This window comes from Heterocephalus glaber, unplaced genomic scaffold (assembly GCF_053883595.1).
Source record: "Heterocephalus glaber isolate CG9 unplaced genomic scaffold, H.glaber_assembly_v1.0 deba00001666, whole genome shotgun sequence".
NCBI lineage: Eukaryota > Metazoa > Chordata > Mammalia > Rodentia > Bathyergidae > Heterocephalus > Heterocephalus glaber.
The window spans coordinates 848,696-856,385 of record NW_028258406.1 but is presented as its reverse complement, the minus strand read 5'-3'; positions in this window follow the sequence as shown (position 1 = coordinate 856,385).

Below are 7,690 nucleotides of genomic sequence, written 5' to 3'. Positions count from 1 at the left end.
TGTCTTATAGAATTCAGCACTGAAGCCATCTGGCCCGGGCTTTTCTTAGTTGATAAGTTTTTAATTACATTTTCAATTTCATTCATTGATATTGGGTTGTACAGATTTTTTAGGTCTTCTTCATTCAACTTTGGTAATTCATATGTATCTAGGAATCTGTCCATTTCTTCTGTATTGTCCATCTTTTTGGCATATAGATTCTGGAAGTAGGTATTGATCATCCTCTGTATTTCTGCTGGGTCTGTTGTAATTTTACCCTTTTCATTCCTAATTGCATGGATTTGGGCCTTTTCTTCCCTTTTTCTGAAAAGGTTGGTAAGGGTTTGTCAATTTTGTTGATTCTTTTGAAGAACCAACTCTTGGCTTCATTGATTTCTCCTCTGATCTTTATAATTTCCTCCCTTGTATGAGCTCTGAGGTTGTCCTGCTCTTCTTTTTCTAGAAGGTTGAGGTGCAGCATCGGTTGTTTAATTGGGCTCATTCTGTTTTCCTAATATGCATATTCACTGCTATGAATTTCCCTTGTAAGACTGCTTTCATTGTGTCCCATAGATTCCAATATGTTGTATTGTCATTATCATTTAATTGAAGGAACTGTCTGATTCCTTCTTTAATTTCCTCTGTGACCCACTGGTTATTCAGAAGTATGTTGTTCAATTTCCACGTGTTTATTAAATTTTTTGAGTTTCTTTTGCTATGGATCTCCAATTTCATCACCCTACGGTCTGATAATATACAGGGGATAACTTCAATTCCTTTTCACTTACTTAAATATGTTGTATGTGTGAATATGTGGTCTATTCTGGAGATTAACCCATGTACAGCTGAGAAGAATGCGTATTCTGATTTTGTGAGGTGGAAGACTGTATAAACATCTGTTAAGTTCATTTGTTCAAGACTTAGATTGAGTTCTAGCATTTCATTGCTTACTTTTTGTCTAGTTAATCTATTTATTTGTGACAGTGTGGTGTTGAAGTCCCCCAATAAAATTGTATTAGTGCATATATGACTTTTCATGTCTGTTATTATCTGTTTTATATAGTTGGGTGCACTAGTGTTTGGTGCATAGATATTTATGATTGTCATCTCTTCCTCTTGGATTCTTCCCTTTACAAGGATGTAGTGTTCTTCTTTGTCTCTCTTAATCAGTGTTGGTTTGAAATCTACTTGATCTGCAAAGAGGATAGCTACTCCTGCTTTATGGGGGGTTCCAGTCACATGGAGTATTGTTTTTCACCCTTTAACTTTCAGTCTATGAGTTTCTTTTTGAATGAAGTGTGTTTCTTGTATGCAGCATATTGTTGGATTTTGCTTTTTGACCCATTCTGCCAGTCTATTTCTTTTGATTGGTGAATTGAGACCATAAACATTGATAGTTATAACTGAAACATATTGACTTGTCATTGCTATGGCTTTTTCTTTTTGTTGGGTTCTCCCCCTTTACATTTAATTTCTTGTCATGCCAGGTGGGTTTATTCTGCTTTGATTCCTGGTGTTGTGATTCTCAATGTCTGTTCTGAGGATATTCTGTAAACCTCTTTGGAGTGCTGGTTTGGTATTCACGAAGTTCCTAAGGTGCTCTTTGTCATGAAAGTATCTTATTTCTCCATCCATTTTGAAAGATAGTTTTGCAGGGTACATCAATCTGGGTTGGAGGCTGTTTTCTTTTAGGGCTTGGAATATGTCACTCCAAGCTCTTCTTGCCTTGATGGTTTGTGTTGAGAAGTCTGTTGTGATTCTGATGGGCTTTCCTTTGTATGTGATTTGTTTCTTTTCTCTAACTGCTTCTAGAACTTTGTTCTTCTGTTGAGTTCCTGGAATCTTAACAATTATATGCCTATGTGTAGATTTTTTTTGATTAAGGCTATTTGGAGTCCTATATGCCTCACTTATCTGTATGTCAAGCTCTTTTCCCCTGCTTGGGAAGTTTTCTGCCATTATTTCTCTGAAGAGTTTTTTATTTATCTATTAATTTTATTAAATTATTTTATTGGTACATTGTAGGTATACAACACAATTACATGTCTCATTGGGAACTTGTGCCTTTACATGATGCATCTTGGTTCTTATTTTTTTCCCATTCCTAGCCCTCCCTTCCCTATTTACAAAGACTTTATTTCCATTTCTTATCATTTTTCCTTTCCCTTGTTTCTTTCCCCCTGCCCCTCCCACTACCCCTACCCCTTTGGACCTTTTCTTCCTATTTTACATTATCGATAATACATTCTAATCATTGGTACATTTTAGGTATACAATATAATGACATTCATCATTGGAAATTTGCACCTTTACATAATCTTCTTGGTTCTTATTTTTCACCCTTGCCCAGGCCTCCCTTCAACCCCTCCATTCCTCCCTATTTACAAAGATTTTGTTCTTATTTTTCAATTTTCTCATATTAATCCCATTCCCTTCTATCCTTTTCCCTACCCCTCCCACTTCCTTCCCCTTTGCCCCTTTTCTTCTTATTTCACATTACCTATTATACATTTAGTCCTTATTTACACTTTCAGTTTCTCACATTAGAGAAACTATTCGGTATTTATACATGTGTGTCCTATTTATTTCACTTAAGAGTATGGCCACAATGTGCATCCACTTAGCTATAAATGTCTCTAATTTCTCATTTTATATGGCTGAGTAGTACTCCATTTTATAAAAAAACACATTTTCTTTATCCAGTCTCTAGTTGATGGGCATTTTGCTGTTTCCAAGTTTTAGCTATCAAAAACTGTGCTGCTATGAACATGGGCACACATATATCACTGTGTTATGGCTCTTTTAATTCTTTTGGTAAGATTCCCAACAGTGGAATAGTGGGGACAAATGGGACTTCCACTCCTGGTTCTTTGAGGTATCTCCATACTGATTTCCACAGTGCTTGCACCAGTCTACACTCCCACCAGCAGTGGAGCAGGGTTCCTCTTCCCTTACAGCCCTGCCAGCATTTGTTATTGGTTGATTTCATGATAGCAGCCATTCTTTCTGGAGTGAAGTGGAATCTCAGTGTTGTTTTCATTTGCATTTCTCAAATGACCAGTGAAGTTGAACATTTTTTCATGTATTTATTTGCTATTTCTACTTCTTTGTCTGAGAAATGTCTGTTCATTTCAGATGCCCATTTTCGGATTGGGTCATTAAATTTGTGAGGCCTGATCTTTTTAAGTTCTTTATAGATTCGAGATAGTAGACCTTTGTCTGAGGAAGAGCAGGTGAAGAGTTTTTCCCACATTGTGGGTTGTCTCTTGTGAAGAATTTTTTTATGTCATATGCACTCTCTCCTGTTTCTTCATTGACCCCAATCTGTTTTATGTTATTCTTCTTTGTATCATCTAGCAGCTGCTGGATTGATTTCTCATGTTCCCTTAAAATTTTGAAGCAATTTTTCTTTTCCTGGTCACTAATTGCAATCTTATCTTCTGTATCTGAAATTCTGTCCTCACATTGGCTCATTCTGTTGTGTAGACTTTCTATGGGGTTTTTCATGTCCTGGAACTCTATTTGCATCTGTTTTATGGATTCCATTTGTCTCTTATGTTGGGATTCCATCATGTTCCTCAGCTCCTCTCTAGATTTATTAATCATGTCTTGCACTAAGGGCACAATTTCTCCTGTTATCTGAGAAATTATTTCTGATTTCATTTTTTCCAGATCCCCTTTTGTTGCCAGTTCAGCGAGTCCAGGTGGTTAAGTATCAGAGTGTTCCATCTCATTTCCCTTAGGGGTTGCTGAAGGTGATTTTGATGTCTGGTTTTGAGACTTATTTATGTGTTTTCTCATTTCAACTGTGGAGGTGCTGTTTGCACCTTCACGGATTACCTCCTCTGAGCTGCAAGAGGTGGGACAGTGGCCAGGAGCAGTGGTAGGGATGGTGGCCCAAAAGCCCTTTCCTTTGGGCTGGGAGCAGCAGTAGGGATGGTGGCTGGGAAGCTCCTTCCTCTGGACCAGGCTGCTCTTCTTTTTTAGAAGCTTGAAGTTCAGCATCAGGTTATTTAACTGGGCTCGTTCAGTTTTCCTAATATGCGTATTCACTGCTATGAATTTCCCTTGTAAAACTGCTTTCATTGTGTCCAATAGATTCCAATATGTTGTATTGTCATGGTCATTTAATTGAAAGAACTGTCTGATCTCTTGTTTAATTTCCTCTGTGACCCATTGTCTATTTAGTAGTGTGTTGTTCAATTTCCATGTGTTTATGAAATGTTTCCATTTTCTTTTGCTGTGGATCTCCAATTTCATCACTCTATGGTCTGATAATATACATGGGATAACTTCAGTTCCTTTGCATTTACTTAAATATGTTATAAACGTGACTATGTGGTCTATTGTGGAGATTGACCCATGTGCATCTGAGTAGAATGTGATTTCTGATTTTGTGAGGTGGAAGACTGTGTAAACATCTGTTAAGTTCATTTGTTCAAGAGTTAGATTGAATTCTATTATTTCATTGCTCATTTTCTGTCTAGTTAATCTATTTGTAACAGTGGGGTACTGAGATCCCCCACTACAATTGTATTAGTGCATATATGGCTTTTCTTGTCCGTTAGTATTTGTTTTATATAGTCAGGTGCACTAGTGTTTGGTGCCTAGATATTTATGATTGTCATCTCTTCCTCTTGGATTCTTCCTTTTACAAGAATGCAGTGTCCTTCTTTTTCTCTCTTAATCACTGTTGATTTGAAATCTACTTGATCTGCAAAGAGGATAGCTACTCTTGCTTTTTTTCAGGTTCCCATCACCTGCAGTATTTTCTTCCACCCTTTAACTTTCAGTCTATGAGGTTCATTTTGAATTAAATGTATTTCTTGTATGCAGCATATTGTTGGATTTTGCTTCTTGACCCATTCTGCCAGTCTATTTCTTTTGATTGGTGAATTGAGGTCATTAACATTGATGGTTATAACTGATACATATTGACTTATCATTGCCATGACTTTTTCTTTTTGTTGGTTCTCCCCCTTTACATTTAATTTCTTGTCATGCCAGATGGGTTCATTCTGCTTGGCTTCCTGGGATTGTGATGCTCAATATCTGTTCCTAGGATATTGTGTAAAATTCTTTGGAGTGCTGGTTTGGTATTCATGAAGTTCCTAAGGTTCTCTTTGTCATGAAAGTATCTTATTTCTCCATCAATTTTGAAAGATAGTTTTGCAGGGTACATCAATCTGGGTTGGAGTCTGTTTACTTTTAGGGCTTGGAATATGTCACTCCAAGGTCTTCTTGCCTTGATGGTTTGTGTTGAGAAGTCTGCTGTGATTCTGATGGGCTTTACTTTGTATGTGATTTGTTTCTTTTCTCTAACTGCTTGTAGAACTTTGTTCTTCTGTTGAGTTTCTGGAATCTTAACAATTATATGCCTATGTGTAGATTTTTTTTGATCAAGGCTATTTGGAGTCCTATATGCCTCACTTATCTGTATGTCAAGCTCTTTTCCCCTGCTTGGGAAGTTTTCTGCTGTTATTTCTGTGAACAGTTTTTTATGTCATCTTCACTCTCTCCTATTTTTCCTTTGACTCCAATCAGTCCTATGTTATTCTTCTTTGCATTGTCTAGCAGCTGCTGGATTGATTTCTCATGTTCCCTTACAATTTTAAAGCAATTTTTATTTTCCTGGTCACTAATTGCAATCTTATCTTCTATATCTGAAATTCTGTCCTCACATTGGCTCATTCTGCTGTGTAGACTTTCAATGGAGTTTTTGATCTCCTGTAAAACTATTTGCATCTCTTTTATGGATTTCATTTGTTTCCTATGTTGGGATTCCATCATGTTCCTCCTCTCTAGATTTATTAATCATGTCTTGCACTATGAGCACAATCTCTGCTGTTTTCTGAGAAATTATTTCTGATTTTATTCTTTCCAGATCCTCTTTTGTTGCCAGTTCAGGGTGTCCTGGTGGTTGAGTATCACAGTGTTCCATCTCATTTCCCTTTGGGGTTGCTGTAGGTGATCTGGACGTCTGTTTTTGAGCATTGTTTACATGTCTTCTCATTTTGACCTGGGGTGGAGGGGTGCTGTTGGCTCCTGCACAGCTCACCTCCTCTGAGCTGGGAGTGGTGCACAGCAGCTCAGAAGCCCTGTTCTCTGGGCTGGGAGCCACAGGATGGTTGGTAGCCTGGAAGCCCCTACCTCTGTGCTGGGAATGACAGGAATGACAGCAGCCTGGAAGGTCCTTCCTCTGGGCTAGGTTTGGCAGGACAGAAGGTGGCACAGAAGTCCCTTCCTTTGAGCTGGGAGATATGGAAATGTGGCTCAGAAGCCCTTTCCTTTGGCCGGGAGTGGTGGGATGGGAATGACACAATTTTAACTAAAAATATTTCAATATAAATAAAATGGCCAATGCACTAATTGTCTAAGGATACAGTAGGACAATATCACAGATTGGATGATTTACAAGTGGACATTTATTTTGTTACCATTCTGGAGGCCAGAAATCCAAGATCAAAATGTTTCTTGACGATGCCTCTCTTCCTGCCTGTGGTCAGCTGTCCCCCACTGAGCTCACATATTCTTTCCTCTGTGTGCAAGTGGAGAGTGAGGTCTCTTGTCCTCTCTTCTCATTTTATAATCCCAATAACACTTATTGAATTAGGTCCCTCTGCTTTGACAGCATTTATCTCTATCTCTCTAAAAGTACTTTTTTTCTGGATAGAGTCATAGTAGCGGTTAAAGTTCCAAAATATGAATTTTGGGAATTACAATTTTGTCCTTACATTAAAATCCAAAATATATTTATAGAAAATAATATTTGAATTTGCATACATTAGGTAAAAACATGAGCCTATTTAGACCCAACTCTCCAACCCCATGTGTGGATTGACATATAGTTCTGGTGGGAAAAAAATAAAAAATAAAAATTCATAGAATCATGTGTACTGCTCTTATTTCAAATGAGTACTCTCTTGAGAGGATGTGTAATCTTCCCATATATTCTTACTTTCCTTTTATTAGTCCATTAATTCTTTCACTGTTTTCTAGTATCCTTTTCCTTCAAAGTCTGAAATCCTCTCTTTTCAATTTCAATTGACAACCTGGCTTCCTAATTTACTGTGAAATTAATTTTTTAGATGCATTTACTTATATCTGCAGCTGAATACTTGCCTGCTCTTTCAAATTCTGAGAATCTGTATAGGACCAAACTCTGTAAATTGGATTCCATGTGCTCTTACCCCCTCCTCTCCAAAAGGAACTGGAGAAACAACTCCCTCACAATAGCATCCAAGAAAATGAAATACCTAGAAATCAACCTAATGAAAGAAATCAAAGACCTCTACTCTGAAAACTATAACACTCTGAAAAAAGAGATTGAAGAGAATATCAGAAAATGGAAAGACATCCCATGCTCCTGGGTAGGAAGAATTAATATAGTGAAAATGGTCATACTTTCAAAACTGCTATATGGATTCAATGCAATCCCAATAGAAATATCAGCAGCATATATCACAGACCTTGAGAAAACAATCCAAAAATCCATTTGGAACAAATTTGCCCATTTGTCTCTACATTCTCCATTCCCTGTAGACTGAATTATTTACATTAAGGCATAAAATGAAATTATTTTGTGTCTGCCTCCCCTTATAATTACAGCCTCATTTCTCTTGTGTATACTTGAAAGAATTTCCTAGACTTCTCTTCAATTCATGAAAATTCTGCTTCATCCTCAACTGCTGTAAGGTCACAAATCCCCCCC